The sequence below is a fragment of the Mustela lutreola genome, chromosome 1 (assembly GCF_030435805.1).
Source record: "Mustela lutreola isolate mMusLut2 chromosome 1, mMusLut2.pri, whole genome shotgun sequence".
NCBI classification, from domain to species: domain Eukaryota; kingdom Metazoa; phylum Chordata; class Mammalia; order Carnivora; family Mustelidae; genus Mustela; species Mustela lutreola.
In genome coordinates, this window is record NC_081290.1 from 190,068,682 (window position 1) to 190,089,884 (window position 21,203).

The 21,203-nt window shown below is 42.2% G+C and overlaps 1 long non-coding RNA gene across 1 annotated transcript; it reads right to left on the reverse strand.

Moving 5' to 3' along the window:
- Positions 1-1,721: 1,721 nt before the first annotated feature.
- LOC131820369 (uncharacterized) lies at positions 1,722-20,926 on the reverse strand. Its single transcript, XR_009349614.1, has 3 exons — positions 20,759-20,926; positions 18,327-18,428; positions 1,722-2,032 (listed from the first exon to the last, which is right to left on the reverse strand). It is a non-coding gene; the product is annotated as an uncharacterized LOC131820369 (long non-coding RNA).
- Between the last annotated feature and the right edge of the window lie 277 nt (positions 20,927-21,203).

The following is a 21,203-nucleotide window of genomic DNA, read 5'->3' on the forward strand; positions in this document are numbered from 1 at the left end:
CCCACTTGCAGCATAATGTCCACCAAACCATCCCATACATTATCTTTATGTGTTCTTCAAACTTCACAGTAAGCCTAAGAGGAAGATACTAGCACTATTTCCATTTTACAAATGAGGAAACTGAGGCCTGGAGAGATTAAATAGTTTGCCCAACATCTCCTAGCTAGTAAGCAGCAGAACTGGGATTTGAACCTCAGCAATCTCATTCTAGAACACACACTCGTATCCTCTGTGCTTTGTTGCTTTTCTTTATAAACAGTTATTTCATGCCTGTTATGTTATTTTGTGCCTGTTATGTGCCAGGGACTGTTCTAGGTGCTGGGACTACAGCAGTTGTGAATAAAATAAAATAAAGCAGTGAATAAAACTAAATCCCTGCTCTCATGCAGCTTATATTTTAATTCACTTTGGAATGAACAGAATAATTATTTTTTTAAAAGATTTTTTATTTATTTTATTTGACAGAGATTACAAGTAGACATAGAGACAGGCAGAGAGAGAGAGGAGGAAGCAGGCTCTCTGCTGAGCAGAGAGCCCGATGTGGGGCTATATCCCGGGACCCTGGGATCATGACCTGAGCCAAAGGCAGAGGCTTTAACCCACTGAGCCACCCAGGCGCCCCCAGAATAATTATTCTTTTGTTAAAGTATTATTTTTTAAAAGCTGAAGAACATCTTTTAATATTTTTTTTTAAAAGCTTTTATTTATTTATTTGAGAGAGAATGAGAGAGAGAGAGAAAGCAAGCGAGCACGTGCGTGCGCGATGCTGTGGGGAGGGACAGAGGGAGAAGGAGAAGCAGGATCCCCACTGAGCAGGGAGACCGATGCGGGACTCGATCCTAGGGCCCTAGGATCATGACTTGAGCCAAAGACAGATACTTAACGACTGAGCCACCCAGGTGCCCTGTTTCGTTAAAATATTATTTTATTATTGGGTTTATATTGGGGGCATGGCCACTCTTAAATATAGAGGCTGGGATCTCACCCCAAAAATCTGTCTGTTCACTGAATAATTTAACATAGTCCTACCAGTTTTCTGGAGTCTGGAATATCTTTCAGCTGGGACTCAGGAACTGGCTGGGAGACCCAGGGAAATGGTCCAGGGAAATGGTCCAGGGAAATGGTAAGCGAAGCCACCAAGGGGACAAGACTGTCTAGACTTTAGCTCGTCTGTGGCGGGAAATAAGGCCACATCTGCTCCCAACTAGTGTTCAAAGGCTTGGGAAATCAGGAACGCATGCAAAGGGCTTGGACACTTGTCCAGTCCGAGAGTGGGCAATAGCAGATTCAAACCAAGCTCCTGAGTGAGTTAGCGATAGGGCAATCAGGAGGGCAGAGCCTTCTATACTATTTTCTAAAAAACATTTTGTTGAAGTACAGTGTACATACAGAATAGTATACACATTGTAAGTGTATATCTTGATGAATTCATGTAACCAACATCCAAAGCGAAGAAACAGAATATCACCAGTGCCCCTGGAGTCCCTGTGCGCCTTCTAGCCACTAGCTTCAAAGACAGTTATTATCTTGACTTCAAACACCATCGATTAGTGTTGCCTGTTTGGGGAGCTTTTGATGATTGGAATCACACCATGTACCCCCTTCTGCATCTGGATTTCCTCACGCAACAGTGTGTTGCTGAGATCCACCCATTTGTTGTGTAAGGTTGTGCTTTGCCCATTTTTGTGCTGTGTAAGAAGAATTCCATTGTGTGAGGATACTCTAACCTGTCAATTTTATTGCTTGTGGCCATTTAAGTTGTTTCTGTTATTTGGCTATTACAGATAGTTCTGTTATTAACACCCTAGCATATGGTTTTAGAGAGCAGACATACCCAAAAAACTGCCCACTGGGTGTGTTCTTAGGAACAGCTTCGTGGGGTCATCGCATGCTCATATGATTATGATCAGCTCTAGTAGGTATGGTCAGTTTCCCAATTCCTACCATTGCTTCCCATTGTTTCCAATGATATCCTTTGGTTCTCCCTTATTACGCAGTAAAATCTTGAGTGGAGGACTCCATCCTGTTTCATCTACAAACAAAAGATTTTTAAAAATCAATGTTTGGACTAGAGGATTAGCGAGGGAACAGTGAAGAGGGGAACCCTGAGGGGAAGGGAACCTGGGACAGACCAGGACTCTGGTCAGCCAGTTCTTCCTCTCCAGATACTGTCTTCCAAGAACTAAGCTTTGGAGGTTCTAGTTCTGCTTAATAGAACACAGTGTTCCTTTACATAGCTGAGTCAAATGGTTTTTCAATGAATACTAATTAAATTGCCTCCTTATTTCTTTTAGGTTAAATCAGTAAGCTGTAGGCTTAGGTGGTAAGAGAACTTGTGTGTCTTTCAACACTGGAGCTTCAGACATAATAGAGGTTCAATAAATGTTAGTGGAAATAAACAAACAAATGAACAAGTTTCCTAAAACTTCACAACTAGGCAACATGGCGTGATGTAGTGAACTTGTTCATTATGCAGATACTCATTCTCTGTCTCAAATCCAACCATTCAGGCCCTTCTCCCAAGTCTGTCCCAAATACCATGAGACTGCCTTTGAGCTCTCTTGGGATGATGCATGTAGGATCAGTCAGCAGGACAACTACACTGCCTCAGGGGGTACATCCTGGCCCCACCCTCATAGAGCTCAAGGTCAAAAAGCAGAGGCACGGGAGAGTGAGCACATTGAAGATACGATGGCACAGAATGAAGCTGCTATCACTTAACTGTCCATGAGCATGAACAAGGAGCTCATTCACATAGAGGATCACATTTAATCTTCTTGAAAGCCCTATGGGCACGTTATTCGTGTCTTCCTTTTAGAAAATAAGGCAGTTCAGAGAAATGCAGTGACTTGGCCACGGTTACAATTCGTAAATGGTAAAGCCTAGATTTCATTATGTCTGTCTAAATCAAGATCCTCAGATTTTAATCATTATCTGTGCATGGACATTTAAAAATTAAAGTTGCCTTGGCTCTCAAGGGCAGTGGTGTTTTGCATGTGATTTCATTTAAGTTAAACACATTCGGTGCCTGCTACGCACAGTAAGAGCTGAGTGTGACTTAAGCTAATAGTAAACTCTATTTACTTTCTCTAAACACTCCTTCAGTTTCTCTGGTTAGGAGAAACCTGGGCTGGGACCTGAATGAAAATTCTTGTTTGGCGATCACAGCAGAGATGAACCAGAGCCGAAAGGAGTGGGTCTTGGGGTTCAGAAAGGCTTTCCAGAAGGGCGATACACAAGAGTGTGATGGAAGGGAGGAAGATGACCTAGCACACACACACACACAAAAAGCAGGGGAGAAGGAAGCCTGAAAATATTTTCCCATCAGAGCTTTCTTTACTCTGTTTTCAAGACAGCTATTCACTTCTGGAAGGCCAAAGAAAGCAGAACAGACTTGAGGATCATTGGCAGGTCCTTTCATCACAGGACTGCAGAGAACATAAGCACTCTGGTTACAGATGACGTGGCTGGCCACCTCAGCCACACTTTTGCCCTCTGGGTCTGGGCAATGCCAGCTCCTTGGCAGCTTGGCAGGGCTGCAGAGGGGAGGGACTGTAGGGTGGGGGAGGAGCAGCGTGGCAGGTGACATGACAACATTGCAGTATACCGGGAAGCCGCCTAAGAGAACCTGTGGTCCTCCGGTCCTGGGACGGTCCAGGGGACTGCAGGAATCCCAGGGTGGGGGTGGAGTGGGAGGGCTAGAATATCACTGTTGGCATGGCTCTAGCCAGGAAGAAAATGCTATAAAATTCTGCTTCCTGGCCCAATTCCCAGCCTAGCTAATGCTTGGAACTGTCCAGTTGCCTGGACAGTTTTAAATCTTTATTATATGCATTCATGCCTTGGTGTTCAGTTTGCTTTTGCCCCTCAGTTTCAGATGGCCCGCTGTGGCCCCGGCTCATGATTCAGACTGAAATAGCGGCCTGCTTTGCATGCCGGTTCAAGCTACATTTCGGTTCTTGTTTCTTTGAAAAGGTCCTGCCAAGGATGCAATATGAAATGTCAGGTTCCGGTCTGGTATTCCCCCACATACCTTCATCCTTGTAGTGTGACTTCTGTGGGATTCCCACTCCTACCCAGAATCCCTGCATGTTAATGGGGTTGTCTAATTCAGATATGGCTAGAAGATGTGATGATGTCATGGCCCTATGAGATCAGACATTTGCACCTCATGTCACCTTCTGTGCCAGCTGGAATTCACATCAGTTAGCCCATCTCATTCTCTATTGGGACATGCCTATTACAGACTAAGAGTTATCAAGACATTATCAAATTCCTCCTACAAAGTAACCAAAGAGGTGTGTACTGATTTTTTTACAATCATCTGTTGCCCAGACTCCCACCTCTGACAGTTGGCTATTCCTTATTGATACCACCCCACAGCTGTCCTAAGGCAGCTTAAGTTTAGACTTTATCTTCCTGTGTTGGACGTAAATAGATAATGGCTTCCCATCACTTTTGCTATGTCCCTATCCTACCCCCTTGAAGGTCTGTTCCCATATAAGACCACTTAGATCTTTATCACAGCCTTGAGAAGCTTAAGTTCAAAGTTATATGGAACACACTGGGAACTTAAACTTGGAGATTTTTTAAAGTTTATTTATTTAAGCAATCTCTACACTCAACGTGGGGCTTGAGCTCACGACCCCAAAATCAAGAGCCACATGATCCACTGATGGAGCGGGCCAGGTGTCCCTTAAACTTGGAGATTTTTAAGATGAAAATTCTCAATACCTTAGTGATTTGCTTAGGGCTACCTTTGTCAACTTTTCTGGCTATTAGAGCTGATCCGAGATGGCTAATATCCCTTTCAGAAATGGGGTATTTTTACTCTGATCCCCTTTCTCTAGCCTTCCACTTTCCAAACAAGAGCCCCTTTCCAGATATCTATATATTCTTTAATATCCTCTTTATTCAGAAAGCCCCTTTCTGGGGCGCCTGGGTGGCTCAGTGGGTTAAGCCGCTGCCTTCGGCTCAGGTCATGATCTCGGGGTCCTGGGATCGAGTCCCGCATAGGGCTCTCTGCTCAGCAGGGAGCCTGCTACCCTCTCTCTCTCTCTGCCTGCCTCTCCCGTCTACTTGTGATTTCTCTCTGTCAAATAAATAAATAAAATCTTTAAAAAAAAAAAAAAGAAGAAAGCAAGCCCCTTTCTGGATGTTCTGAACAAACGACCCAGGTGTGTTAAGAGTTAGTTACTGATAGGAAAGCCAGAATCCAGAGTAATCAGTCAGAATTCGTCAAGAACCCCACTGAAAAATAAATGAACTTGAACGGTTCACAAAAGAGGAAATATACAGGGCTAAAAGACACGTGGGAAAATGTTCAAGTTCACTAATAACAAAAGAAATGCAAATTTTAAAAACCAGTTACCCATTTTTTATCTATCAAACTTGCAAAGTTAAAAAAAGAAAAGAAAAAAAGAAGAAGAATATCCAGAGCTGGCAAACAATGAATGTGGGGGGGGGGGGGCGGGGGCGGGGGAGGTCTCATCCTTTGCTCTGCTGGAGATAGACTGATGCTACACTCAGAGGAACCATCCGGTGATGTGTACCAATTTTGTTCCTGTTTAATTATCCCAAGAATATCATCCAAAATAGATACAAAAATTTATTCACAAAGATGCAGTGTTCTTTCTAAGTCTCAAAACGGAAACAACTTAGGTGTCAAAAAAGAAGAGATTGGTTAAATACATTTCAATATATTCCCACAGCAGAACCTTAATGAAAGCCATTAGAAAAGATGTTTTGTAAAGTTTCTAGTAACACGGGAAATGCTTCTATTGCAATGTTAAGTAAAAAGAGCAAAATACTATATTGTATATATATTATAACCTCAGTGTGTTAAAAAATAAAATCCAAAAACATGGAAACAAGGAAGGGATAAAATATACTAACTCATTAACAAGGTTATTTTGCTGTATTGGAATCGTTGGCAATTTTTCCTTCTTCTTCCCCTTTTCCTCTAATGTTCTATAATGATAATATGTTGTCTTTATAATAAAAACATTATTCAAAAATAATAAGGGGCTACAGAAGTCGAGACATGCAGGACTGGCGTGAGAACAGATATACTGGTAGAAGAGATTGGAGAGTCCCAAAATAAATTGTTACATTTATGGTCTATTGATTTTCAGCAAGGGCGCTAAGACAATTCAAAGTTGGGGGGAAGGGATTGGTCTTTTCAATAAATGGTGCTGGGTGAGGTGGATATCCACTTGCAAAAGAATGAAGCCAGACCCCTTCCTCATACCATGCACAAAATTGACTAAATTGGGAGGGGGGGCGCCTGGGTGGCTCAGTGGATTAAGCCTCTGCCTTCAGTTCAGGTCATGAACCCAGGGTCCTGGGATAGAGCCCCGCATCATTGGGCTCTCTGCTCAGAGAACCTGCTCCCCGCACCACTCTCTGCCTGTCTCTCTGCCTACCTGTGATCTCTGTCTGTCAAATGAATAAATAAAATCTTTTTTAAAAATTGACTAAATGGGATCATGGATCTAATTATGAAAGATAAAACTATAAAATCCTTAGAAGAAACATAGGAGCACATCTTCGTGACCTTAGGTTAGACAAAGCCTTCTTAAATATGACACCAAAAGCACAAACAACAAAAGAAAAATGGATAAATTGGACTTCATCAAAATTAAATATTTTTGTGCTTCAAAGAACATGACCAAGAAAGTGAAGACAACCTACAGAATGTGGGGAAATATTTACAAATCACATATCTGATAAGAGAGTTTTAGCCAGGGGTGCCTGGGTGTCTCAGTCAGTTAAATGTCTGCCTTTGGCTCAGGTCATGCTCCCAGGGTCCTGGGATCGAGCCCCATGTCTGGCCCCATGTCTGTCAGCCAGGAGTCTGCTTCTCCCTCTCCCTCTGCTCCTTCCCCTGCTTGTGCTCACTCTTGCTCTCTCTCTCAAATTAATCAAATCTTAAAAAAAATTTTAAAAAGAGAGACTTGTACCCAGATTATATTAAGAACTCTTACAACTCAACAATAAGCCAATTGACAAATAGGCATTTCGAATAAACATTTCTCCCAAGAAGATATACAAATGTCTAATAAGCACTCGTTTATTCATTTCTTATTGCTGCCATAATTAAATTACCACAAACTTAGTGGCTTAAAACAATACCAGTTTATTGCGGCACCTGGCTGGCTCAGTCAGTGGAGCGTGTGACTCTCGATCTCGGGGTTGTGAGTTCGAGCCCCACATTGGTTGTAGAGATTATTTAAAAACAAAATATATATATATATTTTTAAAGATTTTATTTATTTATTTGACAGAGAGAGATCACAAGTAGGCAGAGAAGCAGTCAGAGAGAGGAGGAAGCAGGCTCCCTGCTGAGCAGAGAGCCCGATGTGGGACTCGATCCCAGGACCCTGAGATCATGACCTGAGCCGAAGGCAGCGGCTTAACCCACTGAGCCACCCAGGCGCCCCAAAAACAAAATATATTTTAAAAATTTAGTATCTTACAGTTCTAGAAGGCCAAAGTCCAATATGAGGAGAAATGGAGACTGACTGACTGTTTATGGGTACAGGGTTTCTCTGGGGGATGATGAAAATATTTATTTTTTTTAATTTAAATTTCATTTTATTTTATTTTATATTGCTGAAAATATTTTTAATGTTTTTTTTTAAAGATTTTATTTATTTATTTGACAGGGAAAGAGAGAGAGCACAAGCAGGGGGAGTAGCAGGCAGAGGGAGAGAGAGAAGCAGGCTTTTCACTGAGCAGGAAGCCCCATGCGGGACTCAATCCCTGGGCCCTGGGATCATGACCCAAGCCACAGGCAGCCACTTAATCAACTAAGCCACTCAGGTGTCGTGATGAAAATATTTTAAAATTGATTTTGGTGATGGTTGCACAACTCTGTCAATACACGAAAAACCACTGATTTGTATGTATACTTTAAATAGATGGATTATATATATGTAAATTATATTACAATAAAGCTGTTAAAGAATAATAAGTGAATCCTAAGTAGGGTCCCATTTCAGTTTAACAAAAAAAATCCAACTCAAACTGGCTTAAAGAATAAAGGAAATTGGGTGCTGGGGTGGCTCAGTTGGTAAAGCTTCTGCCTTCGGCTCAGGTCATGATCTCAGGGTCCTGGGACTGAGCCTCGCATTGGGCTCCCTGCTCAGTGGAGAGCCTGCTTCTCCCTCTCCCTCTGTCTGCTGCTCTGCCTATTTGTGCTCTCTCTCTCTCTCTGTCAAATAAATAAATAAATAAAATCTTAAAAATGCCTCAATGAACTGAAAAGTAGAGTAAGGAAGGAGGAGGTCAAGTGCAATGTAGTCGGGAGCTCCCCTCTGCAGGAGCTGGAGTCCCAGCTGTGCACACTGCTGCCCAAGGCGGAGAGGGTGGGAAGGATATTGTGGAGGTAACACCCCCACAGTCCTAAGGGCAGAGAGAAGAATATAGAAGAAGGTCAAGTTCAAAGATAGGGACTTTGGGACTGTGCGCACCAGGCTGAACCTAGGGAAGGAGAGGTGCACTAGACTGAGGCGTGAGAAAACCAGCTAATGACAGTGATAAAGACACTTTAAAAGTATTTAAGACCGATTGTGAATGGCTATGGGATTTCTTTAAGGCAGCACAAAAATGTTCTAAAATTAGATTGTTGTGATGATTTCACGGCTTTGTACATAGTTTAAAAACACTAAATTATATCCTTTAAATAGAGGAACACTTTAAATGGTATGTGAATCATATTTACATAAGGCTGGTTTTTTTTTTAAATGTTTAGAGCAAGAAGACAATTATTAATTTAGCACTTGGGCATATGGTGCCGGATTTACAAGTGACAAAGAGAAAACCATGCCTCTCCTATTTAGTGCTTTTCTAAGGAGAATAGAGTTAAATGTGAATTGAAGTCCAAGATGTGAGAAAGATAATAAGCCTTTAAAATGTGTATTTTAAAGGAGTCCAAGACCCTAGTGCCCAGATAATCTACCTCCTAGGGCACTGAAAGAGCTGTAGCATAGCCATTATTTATTCTACAATCTGTGAGAAATTATGGAGAAATGGGAAAGAGAAGTTTTGAAGACAGACACACATACACATTTATCATAAGTGACATGGGTAGGGGGAAAGAGGAAGGAGTCCCCCCGGAAATCACACCTATTTCAAAGAACACAAACTCTACAAGGCAGGGACTTCATCTGTTCATAACCATAACCTTAGCTCCTAGAACATTGTCTAGCCCATTACAGGCGCTCAAATATTTGTTTAAGGTTGAGTGTTGACTCTTTCAGAATTGGTTGTGGGGGAGAACCTTGGTACACCATGAAAAGCATGGAAGTTAGGCCATAAACAAGGTGAATCTTGGACAACAGAAATCTTAGTGAGAGTTTCGTTGTTGTTGTTATACACTGGTTTTGAATTTGGCCAAATACCTTTTCTGTATCTATTGAAATAATCATATGGTTTTTCTCCTTTATTCTGTTACCATGATGAATTACATTAATTGATTTTCAAATGTTATACCAATCTCGTGTTCCTAGGATAAACCCACTTGGGAATGCCATGTTATCCTTTTTACATATTACTGAATTCAGTTTGCTAATATTTTGTTAACAGTGAAGCCATCCTGGGCCTAAGGGGACATTTTTCATTTCCAATCCAATTTATTTAATTGATCTAGGACTATTCAGGTATTTCATTTCTTCTTAAGTCAGTTATGATCATTTGTGTCTTTCAAGGACTGTATTTCACCTAAGTTCTTAAATTTTTATTGGTATAAAGTTTTTCATAATATTCCACCGTTGTATTTATTTGTTTGTTTGTTTGTTTAAATAGGCTCCATGCCAAGTGTGGAGCCCGACACAGGGCTTGAACTCACAACCCTGAGATGAAGACCTGAGCAGAGGTCAAAAGTCAGATGCTTAACTGAATGAGCCACCCAGGCGCCCCCTGTTGCTGTGTTTTTAATGTCTGCAGAGTGTAGTGAAGTCCTCTCTTACATTTGCACCAAAAACTAAATCTTGATACAAGGAAAGCAATCAAGTGCAGTAATATGGAACAAACAAACAAATAACCCCTAAATCTTGGGACCAGGGTCAGATTTGAAATTTTAGGCAAATTGCAATTGGTTGCTCTGTCTCTTACATCTCCTATGCTTACTCTCCTTCCATCGCCAACCCTGGAGGATCACTTTTAGATTTACTAATGAGAGCTACTAGGAAGAAAGATAGCCCCCAGAAACAACAAGTAGCAAGCCCAGGGTCGATCTTGGGTGAGATTCTAGGATAGGTTTGTGAGCAATACAAAAATATTGGTGATCACTGAGAGCTGTCATAAATTCACTAAGAAGAATTTTAATTTATTTCCTAACTGCTCTAATAGCTACCTCCCTTGACAGCTGAGATTGTTTAAACTAGTGTTTACTGTGGGGCTATTTTGTACCAAGCATTGTGCTTGAGGCCGGCAAAACAGGGGTGAGAAAAAGATGCACTGTCTGCCTTTACCATGTAGTGAGGGTGATCGTCACGAACCCAGTTAGGTGCATGAGTGTAACTACAAACTGTGGGAAGCACTGGGAGAGAATTGTGTGAGATCTTTAATTTAGGTTTGGTGGTGGGAAGGGGGAAGGAGGCTGGTCTAAGAAAGGCCTCCAAGAGGAACTCCCATTTAAAGATGAGTAGGAGTTTGCCCAGGAAATGACAGGAAAACTATTCTCAGCAGCGTGGGCTTGAGTCAGGAAAAGTGTCTGGGGAGTTTGAGGAACTGAGAGAAGGCAAGTATTGCTGGAAAGTAATAAGAGAGTGAGATGCACTGGGGCCGAAGAGGTGGAAGGGTGAAATCCATCCAAGCTTTAAAGGAATGATCCCATAGTTGCCTTTTATTCTATGGGCACTGGAAAGCCATCGAAGAAGTTTGGGCAGGAATGTGGCATGATCCAGTTTCGTTTTACTCATTATGGAAAAATTGAAACATGTGTGTGACAACAGGTACAATAGTAGTATGACCTGCTATGTGCCCGTGACCAGCTTCAAAAATCAACTTACGGCCAATCTTTGGGATTCCAGAATAAGAAATAGAAATTCTCAGAGATTCTCGATATTATAAGGGATTCTATAATTTTTTGAAACACTTTCTTATATGTTTTAAGTAATACTGAGTAGTTGGGGTGCCTCACTGGCTCAGTCCGGAGAACATGCAACTCTAGATCTCAGGGTTGTGAGTCTGAGCCCGTGTGGGGTGTAGAGATTACTTTAAAAAATACAATCTTTAAAAATAGTAATAATGGGACGCCTGGGTGGCTCAGTTGGTTAAGCAGCTGCCTTCGGCTCTGGTCATGATCCCAGCGTCCTGGGATCGAGTCCCACATCGGGCTCCTTGCTCAGCAGGGAGCCTGCTTCTCCCTCTGCCTCTGCCTGCCATTCTGTCTGCCTGTGCTTGCTCTCTCCTCCTCTCTCTCTGATAAATAAATAAAATCTTTAAAAAATAGTAATAATAATAATAATGAGTAATCGTGATAATAAACAGTGTACCAGTTTTCTGTGATAGGGGTATACTAAAGGTTTCACAGTTTTGCTATTAGAAAAAGCAGTGTATGGGGCGCCTGGGTGATTCAGTGGGTTAAAGCCTCTGCCTTCGGCTCAGATCATGATTCCAGGGTCCTAGGATCGAGCCCCACATCAGGCTCTCTGCTCAGCAGGGAGCCTTCTCTCTCTGCTTCCCCTTCTCTCTCTGCCTGCCTCTCTGCCTACCTGTGATCTCTGTCTGTCAAATAAATAAACAAAATCTTAAAAGAAATAAAAGCAGTGTAATAAGTGCACATTTATCATTATTGTAAACCTATATATTGTGATAAGATTAAATGTATATATATATATTTTTTTTTTTAAGATTTTATTTATTTGTCATAAAGAGAGCAAGCACGAGTGGCGGAAAGGGTCAGAGGGAGAAGCAGGCTTGAGCCGAAGGCAGCGGCTCAGACAACATTGCCCACTTAGCTGACTGAGCCGCCCAGATGCCCCACCCACATCATTTTTACATGGGCTACACCGTAGTTCATGGTGAGCATGTGGATTTCTTTAACCACCACATTCGAATGAGCATGGCCGGTAGAGGAGCAGTTCCTTCATGAAACTAGTAACCTGGACAAAAAAAGGGATTTGACACATCCAGTCATGGAGGGAGTAAGAAGAGCTCAGCCTTGCACTATGGGTACAAGTCAGGATAAAATGGCAAGTAAGGGACTCTACCAAGGAAGGGACTTTACTTCTGGCCTATTTTAGGAACAAAATAGAGAGCATAGAAAACCATGATCCAAGAGTGAAACCGATAAATGTGAGAGCTTCCCACTAAATTAACATAGTTGGAGTGCCCGGAAGCCGCCAGCGTGGATCTCACACAGCCACGACCCCAGGAACAAGCGAAAGCGTCAAGTGTCTGGGCCCCATTCATCTTGGAGGAGAAAGTCCCGCAGGTTTCCCAGTGACCAGAGAAAGTTACCCAAGTGAGTGCTGATGAAATCCTACCAGAAGATGTTTCAAAGTCCATCAGGGCTCCTTGCTGGCACCCCCACCACTTTCGCTTTCCTGGTCCTTTTCTCATGCACAGAAACAAGCACGGGTTTTGCCCTGTAGCTCCCTCTCCTTCCTGAGAGCCCTCACCGCTCTCACTATTCAATCTTATTTCCTTCTGAATCTCTCATTCCCACCTTGTGTTCCACTCAGACTGTCACAGTCAACAAAACCATGATGTACTTTTAGTCTTTAGCACAGAATCTGTTAAACCGGGCTGTACTACCCGCATGGTATTTACCTATTGGAGAGCACAGCAAGAACCTATCCATGTCAATTTCTCTTTGCTCCCATGCTACTAGTGTGTGTTCGTGGCTCTGCTGCTAACAGCAAGTATTGTTGTAAATAAAATAAGTATAAATAAACTTAGAGGCATAATTTACAGAAATCCAGTGAGTGGTGATTCAAGAAATAACAAGCTTTGTAGGCAAAGGTAAGTCCTTAAATCGGCCGTTTGAATCTGGGATTCTGTGTAGTGCCAGGAAATCTGAGTGTTCCATAATTTGAATACTACTCAACAATGTTCACTGGTGCATTGGTGGTTTTTTAACATTTAAATATTCGCTATGGGTTATAGTCATTTGTAAATATTTCCACAGAAGAAATGCGAAGAAAGGAGAGGAGAATATTATAGACGACACTGACACGAAATCAGAAACTGATCTAAGAGCTGAACTTGCAAAAGTAATACCAATTTCAACACTAAAACCAAATCGTTATAAAGGGAAATGAGCTTGTCTGAAGCAACATGTATGCTAAAGCCTAACTTAAAGATGCTCTTGGATGTATTTTTAGCAATTCAACCAACATCAGTGCAAATATAAGAAATATCTTCTTATCAGATAAAGGGCTAGTATCCAAAATCTATAAAAAACTTACCTAACTCAACACCCAAAGAACAAATAATCCAATCAAGAAATGGGCAGAAGACATGAACAGATATTTCTGTAAAGAAGACCAAGAGGGCCAACAGACATGTGAAAAAATCCTCAACATCACTCGGCATTAGGGAAATACAAATCAAAACCAGAGTGAGATACCACCTCATGCCAGTTAGAATGGTTAAAATTAACAAGTCAGGAAACGACAGAAGTTGGCGAGGATGCGGAGAAAGGGGAACCCTCCTACACTGTTGGTGGGAATGCAAGCTGGTACAGCCACTCTGGAAAACAGCATGGAGGTTCCTCAAAAAGTTGAAAATAGAGCTACCCTATGACCCAGCAATTGCATTACTGGATATTTACCCTAAAGATACAAACGTAGCAATCCAAAGGGGCCCATGCACCCGAATGTTTATAGCAGCAATGTCCACAATAGCCAGACTGTGGAATGAGCCTAGACGTCCATCAACAGATGAATGGATAAAGAAGATGTGGTGTATGTATACAATGGAATACTATGCAGCCATCAAAACCCCCAAAATCTTGCCATTTGCAACGATATGGTTGGCACTAGAGGGTATTATGCTAAGCAAAATAAGTCAGTCAGAGAAAGACAATTATCATATGATCTCTCTGATATGAGGAATGTGAGAGGCAGGGTGGGGGGTTGAGGTGGGTAGGGAGGGAAAAAAATGAAACAAGATGGGATCAGGAGGGAGACAGACCATAAGAGACTCCTAATCTCAGGAAACAAAATGAGAGTTGCTGGGGGGTCGGTGGGGAGGGATAGGATGGCTGGGTTATGGACATTGGGGAAGGTATGTGTTATGGTGAGTGCTGTGAATTGTGTAAGCCTGATGATTCACAGACCTGTACCTCCGGGTCAAATAATACATTATATGTTAATAAAAAGAAAGAAAGAAATATCTTTTATACCTGGATTATCTTTCATTAAACAAAAAACACAAAAAAATTACTAGACAGGGCAGGAAATGCTTTGCGTGTTTAAAATTTTCATTTAGGGATGCCTGAGTGGCTCAGTCAGTTGGGCAGCTACCTTTGGCTCAGGTCCTAATCCCTGGGTCCTGGGATCAAGCCCCACATCGGGCTCCCTGCTCAGTGGGGAGTCTGCTTCTCCCTCTCTCTCTGCCCTTTTCCCTGCCTACTCTCTTTCTCAAATACATAGATAAATTAATTTTTTTTTATTATAAGAATTCTACCTTTTGGGCGCCTGGGTGGCTTAGTGGTTTAAAGCCTCTGCCTTGGGGCACCTGGGTGGCTCAGTGGATTAAGCCTCTGCCTTCGGCTCAGGTCATGATCCCGGGGATCATGCTTCCTCCTCTCTCTCTCTGCCTGCCTCTTTGCCTACTTGTGATCTCTCTCTTTGTCAAATAAATAAATAAAATCTTAAAAAAAAAAAAAAAAGCCTCTGCCTTCAGCTCAAGTCATGATCTTGGGGTCCTGAGATCAAGTCCCACATTGGGCTCTCTGCTCAGCAAGGAGCCTGCTTTCTCCTCTCTCTCTCTCTCTCTCTCTCTCTGCTTCTCTGCCTACTTATGATCTCTCTCTGTCAAATAAATAAATAAAATTTTTTTAAAAAAAAAAAGAATGCTACCTTTTAAATACTAAATGTTTATATCTTCATCTTTCAACTTTTTACATGGTATTTGGCATTTACGTTGTGTTAACTTTTTAGATTGTCTTTTAGTGTTTCCTATTGTCAAATAACTATATCAAGTAGAGATCATGTTTACACGTTATTGAAATATATAATCTTGGGCACCTGGGTGGCTCAGTTGGTTAGGCATCTACCTTTAGTTCAGGTCATTACCTCAGGATCCTTCCCTGACCATTCTCTCTCTCTCAAATAAATAAATAAAACCTTTAATTTTAAAAAAAGAATGATGTGGATCTATTGATACACCAGTGTGGAAAACTCCATGATATATTTTTCAGTTAAAAAGAAATCACCAAACATTTGGGGGGTGTGTGTGTGTGTGTTTAATTGCATAGAAATAGTTCTGGAGGTGCTGGGTGGCCCAGTCGGTTGAGCGCCCCACTCTTGATCTACGCTTGGGTCCTGATCTCAGAGCTGTAAGTTCGAGCCTCTTGTTGGGCTCCATGCTGGATGTGGGGCCTACTTAATCAAAAAGAAGAAGAAGGAGAAGAAGGAAGAAGAAATAGTTCTGGAAAGAGATGTCCTAAGTTCTTCACTCCACAGGAAGGAGTATGTATACGATAGGAGTGAGATACCAATTTTGTTTTTCACTTTGATTCTACACTAATTTGCATGCGCTAGTTTTGTAATTTGAAACAAAAATTTTGAAAATCCGAAACCTTGCTCTCCTTATATTCACGTGAACCTTAAACTTGGTGATATCCCTGAAGAAACTTCCTCCATTAGACTTCTGTTCTTGACTGAACAGGGATTAAAGGAGCACCTATTCTGAATCAGGTACAGAAATAAGCGTTGGCAAGTTCAAGGTGAGAGGAGTTTGTGTCCTTTAAGGACTTCAAATTTTAGAAGGGAGAGAGAGCAGAAAACAAGAAATTGAAGGGTAGGCTATGCAAATGCCTCAGAGCTGGGGATGCCTGGAGAGCAACAGGGTAGACATACATGGAGGGAAGAGGCAGGCACGAAAGGCTTCTAGAGCAGGTCATAATCAAGAGAAATCTTTTATTTTCCCTATGATTTCATGACTCAAAATTTCAAATGCAGAAGTTGAAACATCTGCAGATCTGTCACACAGATTCAACAACTGTTAACATTTTGCCATGTTCACATAATAAGGAAAAAAAACCCAGATAAATAAATGTTAAACCATTTGAAACTTCACACTTGACTATATAAGTGCCTAACTCCTAAAAAATGACATTCTTTTACATAACCATAATACTTTTCAAGCATCAGAATTAACATTAATCTTTTTAAATTACCTAACAGCTAGTTCATCTAAAAATCATCCCAATTTCCCCAAAATGCCTTTCAGGGGCTGTTTGCCTTCCAAACCAGGATCCAGGCCAGATTCGCACATTACACGTGGCAGTGGTGGTTTGTACTGTGAGAACTTGGTTAAGCTGGAATTCTCTTTGCCAGAAACCCCTCCCCCAGGGTTTCAGGTTAGAGTAGGTCAAAAGAGGAACGCTCATGAGATTGGCAAGGCAGAAATGAAGCAGCAAGTATTTTTCCCTGAAGGTCATTGTGGTTAGATGTGGTGAGAGTTGCGAATCTAAGTGTCAGTGAGCTCAAGCTTGTCCTTGCCTTGTTCTGATTAGTGTACAGAAATTCTTCCCAACTGGTGACCCAGGTGACCAGCAGTGGCCCCAGGCCCACCTCCAGGGACTTGGCAAGGGGCCCACAGTGGTGAGGGCTCCACGAGCTTTCTCAACATGGGCCCATGCCAGCTAGATGGGGTTGTTGGTAACTCCTATTCTGATCCTCTTGACTTCTCTGCTAGTCCTTCACTTCCCCAGCTCCTTCCATGACTGTGGAAGGTCTGATTCTGATAGAAACTCTGTATCTTCTAATTCACGGTGGTTCTGCTTCTCTGTCTGAGATGCTTATTGGTACTGGCTATGGTCTCAGGGAAACAGAATCTTAAAGACAGGGAATCTGGAATTGGTTCTTTGATCTGATTAAATTTAAATGCATTAATCACTGGGGCACCTGGCTGGCTCAGACAGAAGAGCATGTGACTCTTGATCTCCTGGTCATGAGTTCAAGTCCCACACTGGGTGTAGAAATTACTTAAAAATAAAATATTTAAAAATAATAAATGCATTAATGATTATTGCCAGTGGTCAAGGGGATATTGGTATTCCATGGCATTCAGTGGAAAAAATAGTCCCTTAAATTCTAACCTACAGGCAGCTATGATAATTGCTTACCAAAGGCAAGCCTTTGGGTGATGAAATATTTGCTGCCATAAAATATTTTGATAGAAATAGTAGCATTATGAGCCTTGCTGGTTTCTTCTAAGTATGCTAGAGAGTTTGGAGAAAGACAATGACAAGCTTAGGGCTTTAAATTCCAGCCTAAGATATGGGAAAGGGACCAAAAAATGTCTTTGACTACCCTAAAAGAAACTCTTATCTCTTATAGCCTTAGGATCAAGACTTCTCATATCTCAAACCTTAATTTCTACTTACAGGGAACTGAATTCCAATAAATATTGATTAATAACCAGATAGGGTCTCATGTCAAAAATAAGACATTGACTGGGAAGGAGTAAGACCCTGAATCTCAGGGGACATAAGGACAGATTCTGATAATGTTGGAAACCTCAAACTACACGCTACTGACCTTCCTTCAGCAGGGAAGGTACAGTCCATCCTTCTTTATCTGAAAAAGTGTAACGGTCTCCCCAAGGCAGTTGCCTTGCAGGGGACTGCTGATTCTCCCAGGAATGTAACCCTACTACTTCTTTCAGATCTGCAACTAGACTCAAGTAACAGCAGGCCGCAGGGTGACCCAGGAGAAAATACCACACATACCACAAGAATATTGAGACTCTGTCAGTTTGTGTGTTGTTTCACTTTTGGTTTTGACAAAATTTCAGGTTTGCTGTAAAGTTACACAAGTGGTACAAACAATAATTCTCTTTACCTTTGATCAAGACCCCTCAAATGCCAATTTATATTGACAGAAACCCAGGGAATAGTATGAGAGTAGATCCTAAAGGTGTTGGGTCAGGCTGGAAGGAATATAGTTTTGGACTGGGCTGAATGCATTAATATGAGGGCACTGAGCAGAGATTCTGAATGTAATGTAGTTGTTCAGGTTGAGTGGGAATGGCTCCGAATAGTTTGCTGTTAAACCCACCGAGGATTTGCGCTAAGTGAGTCTGAGATGTCAGAACTTCTGATATGGAAGAGAAAGGTATCCAGAATGCAAGAATAGACTTACAAGGTAAAACCGCCTCATGATGTTCCTTGGTAGGGTCCAAAGGACACTGCCTTCACCGGAGAAATGCATTAGTGGGAAGAACACTGGCATCATTGCAGGGCTCTAAAAGCAAAGCATAATGGGAAACACCATCATCAAAGTGGGCTCCCTGAACTGATGCAACAGGGATAATGGGATGCCAGAGGGTTGGGGTTTAGTAACTGAGACAAAGTCAACTACTATAATGGGCAGCAGAGCCAAAGCAGGCCTCAGAGTGGCTGGGCCTGCCGAGCTTTGGCGTGGCTAGGTGCTCACAGTGTCCCTAGGACAGAAATGCCTAGGCAATCTACTGAAGTCTTACTTGGTTTGTATACGTGAAAAGACTGCCATTGTGTGAACACAAGTCTGACTCCTGATAACAGAGTAAGGGTCCTTCAACCAGTTCTTAGATTGGAGCCAGTTCATAAACCCCGACCCCCTGGAATGAAGGAACGACTGGGACCACTTGAGGAAGGACCTTACTCTACTGCCAAAAAGTCCTACTGTCAATCTTCCTTCTACCCTTTCCCCTAAAGCCACTTGCCAGGTAACTATGCATTAGGAACAGAACATAACCAGATTGTTGGGAGATTAGTGAACTGTGGCTCCAACTGATGCTAATCCCTGGAGACTCAAAATGCTGCTGTTGTCCCCTGTCAGTGCAGGTTAATGGAAGTCAGATGATCTTTGCCAAGTTTTGGCTTGGCTCCATCTCACAGCAAGCCCATCCCATTAGTATTTCCTCAGCTCCAGAACATATAGGTGGGTATCCATTGCTGAGTAGGTATCTGAGTAGATACGCTTGACAACTGGTAGACTCCCTACATTGGTCCTCTGACCCACAGCGTAAAGACTATGATGAAAGAAAGAGCCAACCAGAAATCACTGGAACTGTGTCCACATACTAAAATGGTAAACTAAAGCCAGTATAACATTTGTGGAAGCACCGAAAAGATTAATGCCACCAATGAGGTCTTGAAAGATACAGGGGTGGTGGTTCCTACCCTATCTCCACTCCAATCACCTATTCATCTGTCAAAAGTCTGATGGGGGGGGCGCCTGGGTGGCTCAGTGGGTTAAGCCACTGCCTTTGGCTCAGGTCATGATCTCAGGGTCCTGGGATCGAGCCCCGCATCGGGCTCTCTGCTCCGCAGGGAGCCTGCTTCCCTCTCTCTCTCTCTGCCTGCCTCTCTGCCTACTTGTGATCTCTGTCTATCAAATAAATAAATAAAATCTTTAAAAAAAAAAGTCTGATGGGCCTTGGAGAATAACATGGAGTATTCAAAACTTGGTGGTTTTCCCATTGCAGCTACAGTACCAGGTATGACTTCTTTGCTAAAGCAAATCAACATAACCCATGGCACTTGGTTTGCTAGGGGTCTGGCTAGTGCTTTTCAGTCTATACCTTTTAGAAAAGACCACTAGATGCTGTTTTCTTTTAGGTGGCCAGGCCAGCAACCCACCTTCACTAATTTACCCCAGGGCTCTGTCAACTCTGAGCCTCCATCATAATCGAGCCTTTTCCTTCCAACCCAATGCAAATTAGTGCTGCTTATTGGCATGATGCTTCAGTTCTGCAACATATATGACTCTCCACAGGGATGCTTGAATGTCCTTGAAACATTATGGGGGGGGGGGCATCCCCCAAGGCCATCTAAGAGCAACATGGACAACATTGACGTTATTGAGACTATGACAAAGTCTCAAAGTCACGCACTATCACTTCAACATACTGACCTAATGTCCTCTGGGTCCCACAGATCAGCACTGCTGAATGGAGGTAGGGACTCCCCAAGGCCATGGGTACCCAGAGGCAGAGATTACGGGGAGGCCATACTGGGGGCTGGCTACCATAGTCATGAAACCTGTGGAAGTTCTTTGTTCTATCTGTCCAACTTTTCAAAGTTTGGAATTGTTTCACAATAAAAATTTATTTTTACATGCTCTACCCATGAAAATACTATTATTATTCATATTATTCACTGAGTAGATCAAATCATAGGCAGAAGACAAGGACCCTGGCTTCAGTTCCTGCGTCTGATGCTGCCTCAGGACATGTCCTTGAGCATTTCTTTCTCTTCACATCTTCCAACCTAAACTTCTCTGTGGGTAAAATAAAGAACAAATTCCTCCCCTTCCTTCCTCCCCCAAAGTGCTTTGTAAAAGTGCTTTTAGTCATTAAGAAATTGAACATTTGGGGCGCCTGGGTGGCTCAGTGGGTTAAAGCCTCTGCCTTTGGCTCGGGTCATCGTCCCAGGGTCCTAGGATCAAGCCCTGCATCGGGCTCTCTGCTTGGTAGGGAGCCTGCTTCCTCCTCTCTTTCTGCCTGCCTCTCTGCCTTCTTGTGATTTCTATCTGTCAAATAAATAAATAAATCTTAAAAAAACAAACAAAAAAAGAAATTGAACATTTACCTTAGAGGCCAATCTTCTAAAGCCCCTCCCTTTTACAGTGAAGACCTGTGGAATCTGGTCTCTAGAGATGTGGAGAAGTTTACCCGGGATCACACCACTAGTTAGTGATGGAGCCAGAATTAGAACCCCGGGCTCTTCAGTCTCTAGTGTCAGCCCTGCTACGTTGCCTTTGCCTTAGAAGAAAGGTGCTCGGAACATTCTGAAAAGAATTTTCACATTATTTATGACAACCCACAGAGTAAGGGCTGGGTATCAGCCCAGAGACTCTCTCTAATGTTGTGGTTCTTAACACTGATGGTCTCCAGATTCCTTTATACTCTCAAGAACTGTTGAGGACCCTCAAGAAAACTTTTGTTTACGTAGGTCATCTCTATGAACACTTACTGTAATAGAAATTAAAATTAATAACAAAATGTTACATGCTTTATTTATTCATTGCTTTTAA